Source organism: Maniola hyperantus, chromosome 9 (genome assembly GCF_902806685.2).
Source record: "Maniola hyperantus chromosome 9, iAphHyp1.2, whole genome shotgun sequence".
In the NCBI taxonomy this organism is placed as follows: Eukaryota; Metazoa; Arthropoda; class Insecta; order Lepidoptera; family Nymphalidae; genus Maniola; species Maniola hyperantus.
In genome coordinates this window covers 4,465,854-4,483,541 of record NC_048544.1, presented here as the reverse complement: position 1 = coordinate 4,483,541, position 17,688 = coordinate 4,465,854, and the positions used below count along the sequence as shown (strand labels likewise).

General features: G+C 36.1%; 1 pseudogene; it reads left to right on the top strand.

Moving 5' to 3' along the window:
- The window catches only part of LOC117985323 (uncharacterized), a 49,997-nt pseudogene that overhangs the window by 16,745 nt on the left and 15,564 nt on the right, over positions 1-17,688 (top strand).

The window sequence follows — 17,688 nt, the reverse complement described above, 5'->3', positions numbered from 1 at the left end:
ATGGATTGGTCATGATGTTGGTGCCGTTTTGAGCCGTGGTTGACACGTTGCCTCCACTGCCCTTCCGTCACATATTTCTGTTTTAAAACCTACCTAACAACGCAGTTTCCCACGTGCTGTGAGAAATACTTATAGGCTAGAATCCAGAGCGTGTGACTTATTGTTTTTATGGATTTTGTAACAAAACTATAGTTATCTCGTATTTAATTGTAGGGTGCATATAACATTCTCTCATGGTGTTCGAAAACTATAATAAGTTTTATGTAAAGAGTAAAAAGTCACCAGTTTGAAGTTCTGTCTTACAAGAGGTATTGGTCTCATTGTATTACTATCCCAAGAAAACCCTTGCCATAGTATGATTAACAGGTCACCACACCACAAAATTTATCTGTCTGTCTGTCTCCTACGTGTTCAGAGCACATCCATTTAACCTATTAATTGACGTTTGGTACAGAGTCAACTTACATTGGGGGCACAGGCAGGCTACTTTTTCCGGGACGGGATTTTTGAAAGCCTAATTCGACGCGGACAAAGTTGAAATGGTTTATATAGTACAGAGATACCTAACTTGCATCCTAGAGATGAAGATACGCTGCTTTTTATTCTGGAAAACAAAGAGAGAGAGAGAGAGGTCTTAAAAAACGCATTTATTATCCACGCGAGCGAAATCGCGGCATCATCTATTTCTAATAATTGTAGAAATAATATACTTATGTTGTCTTTGACGCTAGCCACAAGTGGGAAACTGTATGCTAAATGTTCGAGAGTGTACCTATTGGTTGCTGCGCCAATGTGTGCTAGGCCCTAAACATGATAGGTCTAAGCAGTTGTTAACAGATTAGCATAATTTTATAATAAAAATGAACGTCTCGTCCCGTCCGTACACTACCGCATTATATTATTTTCATGTAGATTGGTTTATGTTACAGTAAAATCTCATGTCCTGTCAAAACTAATTTAAACTATAAAAATCGGTCAAAAGTATAGACCTATTGATTATAGAGGTTGGTCAAAAGTATTTTTGAATAAAATTCCAGTTAAAACTCTTCGCTGGAATATCATCATTAAGTTCATCCATTCTGTGTGTCTGTCTGTCTGTCTGCTAGCTTTTCACGGCCCAACAGTTTAACCGATTTTGGTGAAATTTGGTACAGAGTTAGTTTACATCCCGGGGAGTCCCATAGGCCATACTTTTTGAAATTGGATTTTTAAAAACCTAAATCTACGCAGACGAAGTTGCGGGCTAGTAAATAATAATGCATTATAGGATTAAAGTCAAACGTGGCTCAGGTAATCGGCGAACCTTTTTTTTTTAACGCTGGCAAATGCATTTACGCATTCCCCCTCCTGGAAGCCAGCCAGCTAACCAGCCATGAGCCAGCCAACCAACTGGAGGGAAGGTATGTGGGTCTCACCGGCCGAGAGGCGACCGGAATACCCACTAAAACCCAGCGGCACTGTGTAAAAATTCTGACTGTAACATATAAGTATACTAGGCATTGCAACGCAACTGAACATACAATAGCTATAGATACGTACAACGCATTTTTATGTGCCTGGGTTTTTCGTCAAACAGCTGCTTATTATTATTCTAGCCCATACTAATTACATTATTTTGTTTCCTACTCAGGTACCTATATAATATATTTTTGAAATATATTTAGGTTTTTAAAAGCTAGTTAGATTTTCTCAAAATAGTTTCTTAGTGGCGGTCTACTTTAGGACGTTTGTGCACTCATCCGTATTCGGTTCGTATATCCGTGATTCTTCGAAGTGGCCGTCATACAAATACGTACTCATTAGATTCGTATTTATACGGAATCCGTGATTTCACGGATGAGTGCACAAACGCCCTCACAAAGAAAAACCAAGTGCAAAATCTCAAGTTCGCACACCTAGCGTATTAGGCTGTTTGTTGATTATAAATAAATGAATAAATAAACGTTTATTTCAGACCATTCATAGATCCATAGATTGTTAGTATGTTAGTTACAATTTTTCCTTAATTAGTAAGTTAGTATTGTTAGTTCTTTCATTATTATGTAAGTCAAAATTTTCACACCTAGGCGTTTTAGGCAGTTTCTTGATTTTTATGTAAGTCAAAATTTTCACACCTAGCGTTTTAGTCCGTTTGTTCATTATTATGTAAGTCAAAATTTTCACACCTTGCATTTTAGGCTGTTTCTTGAAAATAAATCTGAGTCAGTGTCTTCTTTTATATGGGCTTTTTTTACACCTGCCTAATTCGGAATGTCGTTTCGTCTTTATGGTCTGTTACGCAGGTTCTGTTTTTCTTTGTTTTGCTATAGGTCATGGGTACGCTGATGCGCATCTGGATGGTATGTTTTGTAAATGTTAAGCTTTAAAAGTTATTAATCAGGTCTTCATGGATTATTGATTTTCTAACTTCAATAAAATCAGAAATCATTCATTCTTACAAATAAGTATTTATTATAAATGGGAATGTGTGTCTGTTTGTTATCTTTATCGGCTCTACCGTTGAACCTATCTTGACGAAAGTTAGCACATCGATTGCTTGCAACCTAGATATAGATTCACGGCGAAATTTTACTTTAGTGGTTTTAGAGCCTGGCTAAGTGTGCCCTAAGCAGTAAGTACTACTACTAAGTACTTACACTTGTTAGTTATGAAAAATTGGGCTCTTTTATGGGATGAAAAAAATTCTCGCATTTGTGTGAAACATTAATAATGGCTGACATACATAAATGTAAAAGTCTGATAATAATAAAAGATTAAAAAAAAATAGTGTAATAAATCGCGCTGTTCTTGAGACAGAACGACGCGTCAGGTCACTACTAATTTCGCGAACTTTTCTAAAGAATAATTTATCTATTAAATTTTTTTAATATTAAGAGTAGGGTAGGTAATTTTAAGGTAGGATACATGGTCGAAATGGATAGAGTAGGTACTTGCTTAAAGCAATTCACTTAGCCACGGCTCTAAAACCACAAAAATTTCACCGTGTAGGTACCTACATATAATACTTTTGAGCCGGAAAAACAAAATATAGTTTCCTATATAGACACTAATCAAAACTCCACACAAAATCACACTCCAGCTAGTACCTAGCTAATCCATCCATAAAACACAATTAATTATTTCATTCATTATTCATTCCAATCAGCCGCAAAATGGCGTAAATAATGGGCGAACCAAAATGAATTTTACATAGCACACGCTTAGATCTCTTGAAAGATTACCTAGCAAGCGAACGGTCAGTAGGAATAACTAACTAAGTAGGTAGGTATTGTGCTGACGTTATTTGCATAATCTATACTTAATATTATAAAGAGGTGTAAGTTGGTTTGTAGGGGGTAATCTCTAGAACCACAGAACCGATTTTGAAAATTCTTTCACAAGTAGAAAGCTACATTATTCCTGAGTGACATATAGATTATATTTTAATAAAAAAAAATTGAGATGCGTACGAAAATTTTAATAATAGTTACCCGTGCGAAGTAGAGGTGGGTCGCTAGTAGATTAGTACAAAAGGTACTAATAGCTGTTAGATGAATACAAAGACTGAGTTCGCATCATAGGCAATCATCATGTCATACTCACGATTACTCAATCATTGACTAAGCAGAAACGCCTATAGGTATAATTAATCAGTCATTGCGATTTTATCATAACTAGTTGACCCGCCAGTGCTTCGCTCGGATGAGATTTCTGAAAATCCTTTGGGGGTGGAGTATTCAAAAATCTCATCACGTATCTCTTCATTTTAACTGAAAGTCTAAATACTAATTTTCGTGGTTACAACCTGAAAAATATCGAAATCTCATACAAATTTTCTTCAAAATCTTATCAATTTCTTATTTTAACCCCTTCAGGGAAAATTTTCCAAGATCCCTTTTTATGATTGTTTACACCACAATAGGAACCTATTGTCACCCAGCGTCAGCGTGCGTTGTTAGATCCATTGATTTCGAAACCACCCCTCAATAGATCAGTAAGTCAGTCATCATCATCCTCATCAAGCAATAGACGTCCACAGCTGGACATAGATATCTTGTAGGACTTTCACACGCCATGGTCTTACGCCGCCGCCATCCAGCGGCTCCCTGCGACACATCAAGTCATCTGTCAATTCATTTCAGGCCTCTGTTCTATCTTGTGAAGTCCACCTAACGTATCCGACATGAGTAACAGAACCTACTAGCAGCTTGGAACCCCAACGTTTATCAGTTTTTCGAATGTGTTCTTCCCATTGCCACTTCAGTGCTGGCCTCAGGTCTGTTTTGTTGTGGGGTACCATACCAGTTACCAACCTAAGTCGTCCCTCAAATCGATTAAGCGTTCCGGTGCGCTGACGCATAGAAAATGATTAAGGGTACCTACTAATGGGTTAACTAAAACTCACATGCCCTTCCAGTATAAAACTCGTCTCTATCTAATGGCTGAAATTAATTAATTATCAATCTATCCGTAATCGATAAATGTCGATAAGCTTCTTAACCGAAGTTGTTAATTATGGTCAAAAAGACCATATAATTTTTGCTAAATAACAACTAGTAACCTTTCGACGGATTAGGCACAGATAGGATTAATTAAATTAATTTCGGCTGTTAGACTGCTTCGTCACTTGAGATCACACTCCATCAAAGCTTTGCCTTGAATGTGAGTTAAAAAAATTCATACATCATCAATATTATTTTTAACATCAGCATCATATAAAAAATCTCCAGAATGTTGTACTCAATTATAGATTTACAATCACAGAAAAAAATTGGACGTAGGTAGTTATCCAAAATAGATCCAGCCCGCAAGAACTTAGCTTTGAGAAAATTAATAAAATGAATTAGTAAAATAACAAGACGTCATGTCTTTTAAATAACTAGGCTACTAGCTGATGCCTAACACTTCGTTCGCGGGGATTTAGGTTTTTAAAATTCTAAGGGAACTCTTTGATTTCCCAGAGCAAAAAGTAAGTAGCCTATGTCACTCTCCAGGTCTTTAACTATATCAATGCAAAATATCACCCGATCCGTTTTGCTCCGTTATGGCCTGATTGAAGGACACACCAATAATAAACCAACAAACAAACGCACTTTCGGATTATTTATACCTAAAATATAGGTAAAGATATTAGTCTTCTTTCTATATATTAGGTAAAGTAAAGTGAGGTAAAATATTCTTTATTGTACACTAAATTTACATAATGTGGAAATATGAAATACTAGATGTTGCCCGCGACTTCGTCCGCGTGGATTTAGGTTTTTAAAAATCCCGTGGGGACTCTTTGACTTTCCGGGATAAAAAGTATATATTATATTTAACTAGCTGCCCCAGCGATCATTTTTCCAGCTACATCGAATTTCACAATCGTGTTACTTAGGTACCTACCTACTTTTTGGGTAATGAGTCAGTCTAATTGAGTTCCCTAATTAGCTAACGCCAGGTTTTAAAGGCGTCGTTTCAATGCAAGATCGAAAGGTAAAAGTTATATAAATATGAAATGCCAAGGGCATGTTACGCCACTCGTGTCGTGGTCCAGTCTCGGTGGACACGTAGTAAAATTGACCTTGATTATTGATTAAAAGTTTTATGAAAATGAGAACATCGCGTGGTTCACCGTTAATATTGAATTAATGACTTGTGTATGTTTATTAGCCGTGATAGTCTAGTGGTTAAGACGTCTGCCTTCTATTTGGGAGTTCAGGGGTTCCACCTTTCACTTTTTGGAGTTATGTGCGTTTCAAGCAATTAAATATCACTTGCTTTAACGGTGAAGAAACCTGGATGCCTGAGAGTTCTCCATAAATTTCAAAGGTGTGTAAAGTCTGTTAATCCGCTCTTGGCCAGCGTCTAGCGTGGTACCTAGTCTATAACCAAAACCCTTCTCATTCTGAGAGGAGACCCGTGCTCGTAGTGAGCCGTGGTGGGTTGATCATAATGATGATGATGATGATGTATGTATGTTTATTTCTATTTTCCACCGTGTTTTAATTTGAATTATTTGTAGGTAAATGCCTTAGGTTAAAAAATTAAGCATTAAATATTTTACTTTGCATATTATTTTAATAAAACAAGGTATACCTGCAGTTTCGTACCGTCCATTTCTGTCTGTGTGTCACTGCCATATTTTTTTGAATAAACTATAAGAGCTGATGTAATGTTGAAAAGCTAAAGACACCCTTGAGGATCCTAAACCCATCCGATCTCCGGGTGCGGTAAATACCCAGAGATGACGCAGGTTCGAATCGTGATGGTTTCGCAATCTATCTCTATCTATCTATATACATACATATAATATGTAAAAGGAAAAGCTGACTGACTGACTAATCTATCAACGCACAGCTCAATTTATGGACCGATCGGGCTGAAATTTTGCATGTATAGATAGAGCTATGACGTAGACGTCCGCTAAGAAAGGATTTTTTAAAACAACCCCTAACCGCTAATGGCGTAAAATAGGAGTTTGAAATTTGTGTAGTCCACGGGACGAAGTCGCGGGGATAAGCTAGTTTTTGATATGACGTATTTAAAATTTTTAGAAAATGGCTGTCGTTTTTAGTAACTATACATAGTACGGTTACTCTACCGGGCGTGGTCTGAGTTGACCAGTTTTTTTACTCTCCTAAAACGTTAAATCATTAAATTTTATTTTTATTAGGCTCCTATCAAGACGTGCCTATCAAAGTCGAGTTTTTAAGTAATTTTCTATAAACGTTGTAGGTACCAATTAGAAAATTTTAGACGAAAATTAATAGACGTGGATAATAATTACCTATATTGCATTGTAAGAAAGCAAAACATCTTCAACTTTTTATAATCGTTTTGAGAATGATTGTTAGGTAATTAATAACCATTAAGTTATTCCCAAAATTTGGCAAATTAGTCGAAAACGATGTAACTTAAAAAATACTAGCTGCCCCCGGCGAACTTCGTACCGCCTAACAGTCTATTCTTTTTCAGGATTTTTTTTTAATTTTTCTCTCCGTAAGAACCATCCTCGTACTTCAAGGAATATTATAAAAAAAGAATTAGCGAAATCGGTTCAGCTGTTCTCGAGATTTGCGATCAGCATCACATTCAGCGATTCATTTTTATATATAGAAAGATATAAGTATGTAGGCTTTATGTAGGTATGTACTCAGTTTACTTACCTACTAGCTAAAATTTCAACCCCACCAAGAAAGAATTTTAGCTTAAGTTAAGGAGAAAACTTAATATAAGTAAAGGATCTATTGGTGAGAGTTCTATTTACGTTGTACGTTATGTTTGTCTTCTTTTATATTAAATAGATTTATTTTTATTGTTTCAGGTGGAAATGGCGCCATCTATTGGCGTCGCGGAGTTCTATGCCGGGAAAACAATTTTCATCACCGGCGCAACAGGGTTCATGGGAAAAGTTCTCATAGAGAAACTGCTAAGATGTTGTCCGGATTTAAACAAGATTTATCTGTTGATGCGACCGAAAAGAGGTCAAGGCACCAAAGAGAGGCTCGATGATTTCATGCATTGCCGGGTAAGTTTATAATAATTATTTATAGCCTCATCAGTATCACTAAACATGCACTAAACTGAAAAAAAATTAGATTAGAATGTTTGTGTTACAACGCCATCTATCGTTGAGTAGAATAATTATGAAGTTCTTGTTTTGTCGTCCTTCGTCTTCACGGAACAGAAAAAGACATAGGTACCCATTTCCCCTGATTCAGCTCGCTAATCCCTTGAGTTATGTCGGTCGCTATTAAAACTATAATTTATTTAATTCTAGGTCTTCGACAACTTGCATACCCAGTCTCCAAAATCCTTCGACAAGCTTCAAGTGATCAAAGGCGACATCCTGCAAGAAGAACTTGGCATTTCGAACCAGGATTGGGATATGCTGCAGCGAGAGACTCAGATCATGTTTCATTGTGCCGCTTGCGTTAGGTAAGCAGTAAGCTATACTTACTACAAGCTCTTCTACTATTTAGAAAGTCTGTCTGTCTGTTAGCTTTTCACGGCTCATTAGTTAACCGATTTCGATGAATTTTGGTACGGAGATAGCTTGCATCCCGGGGAATAGGGGATAGTTTTGGTCACGGGAAATCAAAGAGTTCCCACGGGATTTAAAAAAACCTAAAACCACGAGGACGAAGTCGCGGGCTTAAGGTTTTATATAATTATGTTGTATTCTATATATTGCAAAAAAATCATTAGAATATTATAAGTTTGAAAAATAGGAACAGTTGCGCACCACACTTCAATACACTAGAATATCTATTAAACTAATACTACCATACATTAGTATTACATGATGTTATTAGAATCGCCCTTCGTATGAAAACAACCACAAAACTTTACGTATAGTAACTTGCAAAAACATACCTATACCTACCTAAAATATAAATTGTAATTAAAACGTAAAAGAAACCCGACTGCTCAGAAGCCTAGTAAAAGTGCTAAAGAGCACCTCAGCCGGGGACATACAAAAGTAAAAACTAATTATTATTGTTTATTTTTGTGTTCAGATTCGACATGTTTATCCGTGATGCAGTCAACATGAACACTGTTGGAACTACGAAAGCGCTGAAATTAGCAGAAGGCATGAAAAAACTTGAGGTAAATCGAATAAAATGGTACCTATTAGGTACCTATACTTACATACATTATGCACTTCTAACTTTTCAGGGACCAGAGTTATATGCGTGTTAGACAATTACCTACTTGCATTAACGGTGAGGGAAAACAGCGTGAGGAAACCTGTAAGCCTAGAGTGCTCCATAATGTTCTCAATGTTGTGTGAATCTTTCCTTTCTATAAATCCTTTATATAAATCTACTAGCTTATGCTCGCGACTTCTTCCGCGTGGACTACATAAATTTCAAACCCCTATTTCACCCCCTTAGGGGTTGAATTTTCAAAAATCTTTTCTTAGCCTACACCATAATAGCTTTCTGCATGCCAAATTCCAGCACGATCCGTCCCGTGGTTTGAGCTGTAGGTACGTTGATAGATCAGTCAGTCAGCTCTTCCTTCTATCTATATCTAAATATATAAAAGGAAAAGGTGACTGACTGACTGATCTATCAACACACAGCTTAAACTACTGGACGGATCGGGCTGAAAATTGGCATGGAGATATTGATATATTCAATCCCTAAGGGGGTAAAATAGGGTTTTCAAGTCCACACGGACGAAGTCGCGTGCTTTAGCTAGTTATATATATGTTTTGAGCTAAGAAAGCTAAGCTCAGAGTCACTCGGAGGGCGATGGAGAGAGCTATGCTTGGAGTTTCTTTACGTGATCAAATCAGAAATGAGGAGATCTGTAAGAGAACTAGAGTAACCGACATAGCTCAACGGGTTGCGAAGCTAAAGTGGCAATGGGCAGGGCACATAGTTCGTACAACCGATAGACGTTGGGGTCCCAAGGTGCTAGAATGGCGACCTCGCACCGGAAGACGCAGCGTTGGAAGACCGCCCCACTAGGTGGACGGACGACATCAGACGAGTCGCAGGGAGCCGCTGGATCCAGGCGGCGCAAGACCGTGGCGTGTGGAAGTCCCTACAAGAGACCTATGTCCAGCAGTGGACGTCTATTGGTCGATGATGATGATGATATATGTTTTGTAATAATTTTGCAGGTGTTCATCCACGTCTCCACGTCCTACTGCCGCTGCGAAGTCGAGGTTTTGGAAGAAAGGCTTTACCCGGCAAAGCACAGACCTCAGAATGTCATGCAGTGCGTCAAGTGGATGGATGACGACCTTCTTAACTATTTGCAACCCAAGTAAGAATCTTGACTAATTTTTAACAGACTTCCAAAAAAGGAGGTAAAGTCAGCAACAAAGCTAGGTTTGCACACCGATTTAAAAGTCAAACCCTCTAACAAATAAACCTGGAATAGCGGTGGAATAGGTATACTCTGTTTTGTCTTTTTTCTTCAAATGTCAAATTAATGATGACAGAGAAAGACAAAACAGAGTATAACTATTCCACCGCTATTCCAGGTTTATTTGTTAGAGGGTAAGAAGGTAACTTCACTAGGTACATAATTATCTTAAGGAAATTTTTGAAAGAGCATCTAAAAATTTGGCAGACTAGATAATATTAAGTATTTACTTAGTTCTTTAAAAGTCTATACCATAGTGTGAAAATTGAGAAAAGAGTAGTATTTTCCAAGTTACGTATTTTAGTAGTGTCAGTATGTTTGCTGTGCCTACCTTTTAGCCTACATTTTCGAAAGACAATTCACTGTGTGTATGGTAAAATCTATCGAGACCTGAAGGTTTTTAAGTGTTACTTTTTCTTGTAGACTGATCGAGCCTCAACCCAACACATACGCTTATACCAAGTCACTGACAGAAGATCTGGTGTCACAGCACGCAGGGAAATTCCCGATTGCCATTGCGAGGCCTTCGATTGGTAAGCTCATGTTTATGCATCGTATACTTGCCAAATATAAAAAAAACCGGCCAAGTGCGAGTCAGGCTCGCACACTGAGGGTTCCGTACTACAGTCATATTTTTTCGACATTTTGCACGATAATTCAAAAACTGTGATGCATAAAAATAAATAAAAATCTGTTTTAGAATGCACAAGTAAAACCCTTTCATATGATACCGCACTTGATATCGTTATCTTACTTCGAATATTGAAAATACTAATTATTATTTCATTTTAATTTAATTTTTTTTTTGTGTGATCTAACCCTAAATTTGGCTTTCAGATTTTTCCCCTAAAGCCAGCTATAAGACCCACCTACCTGCTAAATTTCATGATTCTAGGTCAACGGGAAGTACCCTGTAGGTTTCTTGACAGACAGTCAGACAGACAGACAACAAAGTGATCCTATAAGGGTTCCGTTTTTCCTTTTGAGGTACGGAACCCTAAAAACGGCTAAGTTTATTGCAAAAAAAACATCCTCGTGTCAACCCATCGATGGCCTGCTACTTAGCATGGATCTCCATTAGAATGAGAAGGTGCAAAAGTATAAGTCCCACAAATTGCTATTGCGCTGGAAATTAATTTGAATTTAACATCGAAATGACGTCATTTTGACGTCAGCCGAAATAAAAATATACCATCAGCTCGAAACTTCAGTCTTGTGCTGACATCACTAAAATGGCGGCCACGCGTATTAGCAATTTGCGGGACTTATAACGCGGTGTCAAACCAAACACAGATACTGGCCTTTACATTATAAGCAAAGGCTGCAACTCGGACAAAAATCTTGCTGGGAATGGACAATCTACTGAGTAATTAGTAGGTAGAAATCGTTAACCAAAGCCTTCTTTCTATCTGTAGATAAATTCGAGGTTATTTTTAAAATTAATTTTATTATACATATCTTACACCCGGCTGTACTCACGTGTTTAGTCGACGTTACTAGTCGGGCTAATGTCGACTAAACACGTGAGTACAGCCGGATGTAAGATATGTAATGTGGAAATCACTCACGATAGTTTAAACGCTAGATTTTTTTTATTTTTTATTTTTACAGTGACAGCTGCTTATAAAGAACCCATGCCTGGTTGGGTGGACAACCTAAACGGACCCACCGGTCTTCTCGTTGGTGCTGGAAAAGGTAACAATGCACGTAGTATACTATTAGACATATCGATAAGGATTAGTTTCTCAAGATTTCGCGTAATTAACCATAGACATTAGACATACTCTTGATGTACCCTTGGCACGATTTTAGGGGGACAAAATTTATTCTTAACTTTCGTGCAGCTGAACAAAACTTTTCATTAGAAGTCCATCGATACTAAAATTACGTATTCATAGGAATGATCTCGGTACTTTTCTTCCTATTTTTGAAAAACTAAAACTGCCGCATAAAGTTACGTTCTTGACGATAATTAATTATGACAATGTTTCCTCGTAATCAGTACCTACAGGCTACAAACGTCTTCGCCGGCAAAGACAAGGTGTCCGTTTTCTTACGTCCATCGCCCGAATTTGATCCCTTACCACCGTCTCGGTGGCGTAAGAATTAGTCAGATCCAACAAACCCATGTGTCCCAACGTCATCCTAAGTCCTACACGAAGGGCTCTTAGGAGGGCGTTGCTTCCGATCTCTTAGCCCTAGGGCTCAACCTCTGGCAAAGCTTTTGCTCTTGCTCAATCCTCCGGTAACGCTGTAGCGCCCAGCAGTGAACCGTATACTATCATTATTTGACTGAATCTTATTATCTTAATTTTATATTATCATAATTAATCTGAAAATATAGTAGTTATAAAAAATTATGATAATGTAACTGTAAATAATGAGTAATTTTATACACCTTTGTAACCTGTTTTCTGCCAAAGCCACGATGATCCAAACTTCATAGTCGCTGGATCGTTCCTATACCTGTGTCGGGGAGAAATTTTGAGCTTTTATAAAATAACGTAGTTCCCTCACAGGCTCACAGGCTCAATGCTCTATAGCGACACGTTGCAGTTATCGAAACTAAGTTCAAAGGACCATTTCAACGTTGGTAGCTCTTTGGACGAGAAGTGACACATGAACGTTCTTACTTTACAGGAGTGATCAGAACTATGCACTGCAATGAGGATTATCTGGCTGACGTGGTTCCCGTGGACATGGCCGTGAACGCTTGCATACTCTTGGCTTATGTCACAGCCTTGGAAAAGTAGGCATCCATACATTTTACCCCGAATCCGTATTTTATTATTGTTCAGATACAAGTTAGCCCTTGACTGCAATCTAACCTTCACCATTTTACCACTAAACCGCAAGACGTCGGGCGAGTTTCCATCCTTATGTCGTCAACATTCCATCTACACGCACAAAACGTTTTGCGTCATCATTCATCATACGTATGGCTAAGGTTTCGAATACTCTTCCGCGATATGTGTTTCCTACCAATTACAACCCGGGTATCTTTAAAACAAGAGTGAATAGGCATCTTCTAGGTAAACGCGTCCCATCTTAGGCCACATCATCACTTTCCATCAGGTGTGATTGTGGTCAAGCGTATACCTATAATGAATAATAAAAAAATAAAAACCCTGATGGTAAGTGATGATGCAATCTAAAATGGATGCGGGCTAACCTGGAAGTACATTTTAATTATTTATTTATCATTAAGAGCAATCACGCACTCATCCGTTCCGAATCCGTGAAAATACTGTTACAAAAAATATCTAGTCTTATGTCATAAGCTACAATACAAATAGTTCTATGACTTCTTCGGAATGAAATTTCACGTACTCGGATCAGATGAGTGCGTAACCGCCCTTGAACTATCCTGACAAATTACATTTCATTTCCACATATTCACCAATAGGAAGAGCCTCTAGTTTCATAGATTCTTTCTAAAAGATATCTCACTAAGACTAATTTCAAAACTATTTCTATGAGTAGTTCAGCGAATCAATTTTTATTCGTAGATTCAAATTATTTCATTACGATTTATAAAATAAACATGATAAATATCTCAGTCAATAACATATTTTGTGTATTGATTTTTTCCAGACCAAAAGAAATCAGAATTTGCAACATTACGCAGTCCGGTCATAATCCTATAACGTGGGGACAAGCACTTGATATGGGTAAATATTAGAATCTTTAGGTACAGAATTATGCAAAGTGTACTTTGCCAATTTTTTTTTCACTTTGCAGAATTTTGCGTAAGGCAAATTAAGCTTCTAGCTTTATAATCACTAACTTATCGTGTTTTGTTACTATATTAATATTACTTACTTATGTTCTGTAGGTCGTGTCCACGTACAGGAGTTCCCGTTCTCAGTATGCCTGTGGTATCCGGGAGGCTCTCCAAAGAGTTCCAGACTTCAGCACTTGCTCGCTGTGTTTTTCACACACTTACTACCCGCGTACTTTGTTGATTTTCTCTTATTCTTGACGGGACAGAAGACTTTGTAAGTTATTACATGACTATCTTCGTGATTTTTGCATATCGATTCTAATTAATCAAAGTACTCAATATTTTAAATCCTGAACTGATTATAAAAATAAATGTTTGATAATATATTTCTTAAAAATAAAGGGCCGAGTAATATATTTTAGTCAGATCGCAGTATCCCTGTAACATTCCAATCTAGTTATATTAGATTCTAGTACCTATATTATAATTTATTTTCTTTTCAGTATGATTAAAATACAGAAGCGTGTTAACTACGGGTTAGAAGTTCTTCAATACTATACAACTAAGGAGTGGTTCTTCGAAAATGACTACTACAGATCACTTAGGAATCAAATATCTAAGGCAGATGATGAGGTTTTCTATACTAATATTGAGGTAAAATTTAAAATTAAGGAACAGTCTACCTACTTAAATACCATAATACCAAATATTGAGTTTTGATTTAAAAACAGTGATTATGATTTTAAAAAACTCCAAGTAGGTACATATAGAATAGCAATTCTATTCAAACAGTTTAGTGGTTGTTTAGTTACCTACTAATAGATACCAAAACTCTACACTTACAGGTAGTACATTGGAGTTCATATATCAGAAATTACATTAAAGGAGCTCGGGAATACTGCCTTAAAGAGGACCCTGCTACTCTTCCACAAGCCAGGCGGTTACATAGACAGTAAGTTTCAACTAAAATAACATTTTATAATATATTCTTAAATAGTTAATTCAGCCTTCGTCTCCTTCTATTCAGTCGGCAGGATTGACCGATAGCAATGATAAAAGACATTTGAATTTCTGAATGGAGCAATTGTCTATTATTATGTCTCGATCAGGTCCAAAGTGTCAATTTGATTTATTCCATTCTAATACCAACAACTAATTCCACTTGGTATTTGTTTGAACTCATATTTATTTTCTATTCCAAACGAATACCATTGTATAAACGAATACTAAAACAAGTTCAAAGATATTTTGTACAGCTGTTAAAAAAATGTATTTAAGTAGGGCCTGGGGGAAAACAGGTAAGGCAAAAAATTAAAATTTAGTTAGTCAGCGCAGCGTCTAGTTCAATAATAAAATACGACTAATTATTACATATTATAGTCTTGGTGCCTCCATATATTTTTATATATCCTGTATATTTTTTTTGCAAAAACATCAAACAAGAACAATATACTTATAATCTAAAACAATATTGGAAAGAAGTGAATTCGGAAAGTTTTTTTATATTATGATTTTTTTTTGAAAACCATAATATTGATTATGTTTTACTGAGCTGACTGTGCCAAATTCAAGTTGTTGGTATTAGTTTGTACATAAAATTTAATTATTTAACGAGTGGTATCCGTTCGGAATAAAAAATAAATATAAGTTCAAGCAAATACCAAGTTGTTATATGGTATAGTATAGTAGTGGTATATAGTAGTGGTATAATTTTCCCTCAAACGCTCCTGTTAGTTTTTTATTATTTCAAAGTGTACCATCAGATTGGTCACAACTCATAATAAATATGTATTTGCCCTTCAACTTAGTCCGTGAGTCGTGATCATAGTTTTTTAAGGTTTCCGGGATGACGTTTTCATCAAATCGTTCTTAATTTTTATGTTTTCACCTTTGCAGATTATACTACTTGGACAAAGCTGTACAATTCACGATCTACGCGCTAATCGCCTACTTTATATATTATTATATCATTAGGTTTTTTAGTTAACTTATGTAACATATGTAACGTGTTAGCTAGAGGCCATTTTAATATAATTATCATGTGTGAATATGTACTCAGACTGCCTGCACATTTGAGGCTCATTAATTTTTTAACTGTGCAGTAAAATAAATGTCATAAGTACGCATACATATTTATATCTCAATCTAAACTAAACATTTAAAGACTTCTTAATTCTTATACATACCCACCTTTTAACATGACGTGAACAGGAAGAAAATTGCTATTCTACTATCCTACTTTTAAAATATCATATCGATTACAAGGCCGGAAAAATTAAAAATAAAAGGAACATGTAAATTTATATAAATAATATAACTTACTTACAGCAATTTGTAGTTATCACATTTTTACAAGAGATATTGTGTCCTTTTTTTGAAAACTTAACCAGTATAATTTATGAAAAAAATGTTTAGGTGGTCCTCTGTTACTATTTTAGCATTAGTCGCTAGTATACAATTTAATGATAAATAATAATAGGTTGTTAAAATATTTAATTTCTTAACTGTATCACCTAATTTGTTTATATTGATTAAGGACATGAAGGGGTTCCGTCCACGTTGGTAACCAATTTTTCGTAACCAGCTACGAAAAAAGATTAATATTTCGTTTTTTCGTTACTGGTTATTAATCAAGGATATTTTATCCGGGTTTGTAACGGAATAAGATTAAAATTACGTCGTTTTGTAGTAACCAGTTACAAAAAGACATTAACCTCATATTCCGTTACGAACCGGGATAAAATACTCTTGGTTAGTACCTAGTGTGACCAAAGTGATTTTAATTTTATTCTGTTACAAACCTGGATAAAATATTGTTGATTAAAATAACCAGTTACGAAAAGACGAAGTATAAATCTTATTTCGTAGCTCGTTATGAAACATTGGTTACCAACGTGGACGGAACCACAGGAACATGTAACTAGATGTTTATAGCACGAGAGAATAATTAAAATAAATACATACCCATTATATGAGGTAATACAATTAGCAATTTCAATAAATGATAATCATCATATAAAATTAAATATCTTTTTTACACAGAATTATGAGAATGTAAATAAGTATCTATACATATAAAACGAAAAGCTGACTGCCTGACAGACTGACTGATCTATCAACGCACAGCTCAAACTACTGGATGGATCGGGCTGAAATTTGGCTTGCAGATAGCTATTATGACGTAGACATCCGCTAAGAAAGCATTTTTGAAAATACTAATCCTAAGGGGGTAAAATCGGTAGTCCACGCGAACGAAGTCGCGAGTATAAGCTAGTTATGAATAAGGCTACAAATTCAAATAAGTGCTGCCTAAAAACTTTGCAAAATCCCAAAGTTAGTTAGGAAGTTCATTATGTAATAGTTTTTGTTGTTCTGTTTTTTAGGGCTCTGTATTAATAATTTTTTATTTAAAAGTCAATAAAAATAAAATTGAGTCAAGTCTAGTTAAGCTTAAACGTTGTAAAATATTTTTTAGATGAGCTTTAGTTAGGGTATAATTTTTAGGTTTGTGATAAAGGGACAATTCACTGCGGACTTTTGCAAAGTTGAGGAATTTCGTGTAAATTTATTTCAGTTTTGTACTAAAACATCACAACATAGCATATCATTATAGAATTCCGCAACTTTGCGAAATTCCACGTCGGTAAAATTCACTCCATGACATTGTTTTTCTTACGAAAAAACAAATTTATAATTCATGTGTTATTTGTTTGTTATTTTTATTCTGTGGTATAATAAATGATTGTATAAAATATTATATTCGATGGTGAAAAGATGTGTTTAATTTTTGGTCATCTCAAAACAAAGAAAAGGTCTTAAAATACATAGGTCTACATAGGTAAATCAAGTCACGCGCACGCACACGCGCGTGCACGCGGATGAAGTCGCGGGAATAAGCTAGAAAATATATGTAAATTTAATTACCCCCATTATTTAAAAGATAAATAAAAAGTACCAACAGGACTTATTCCAATTTGCAAGCAAGCACACAGCGATGTAGACCTAACTCGCTTTTTAGGGTTCCGTACCTCAAAAGGAAAAACGGAACCCTTATAGGATCACTTTGTTGTCTATCTGTCTGTCTATCTGTCTGTCTGTCTGTCGGTCTGTCAAGAAAC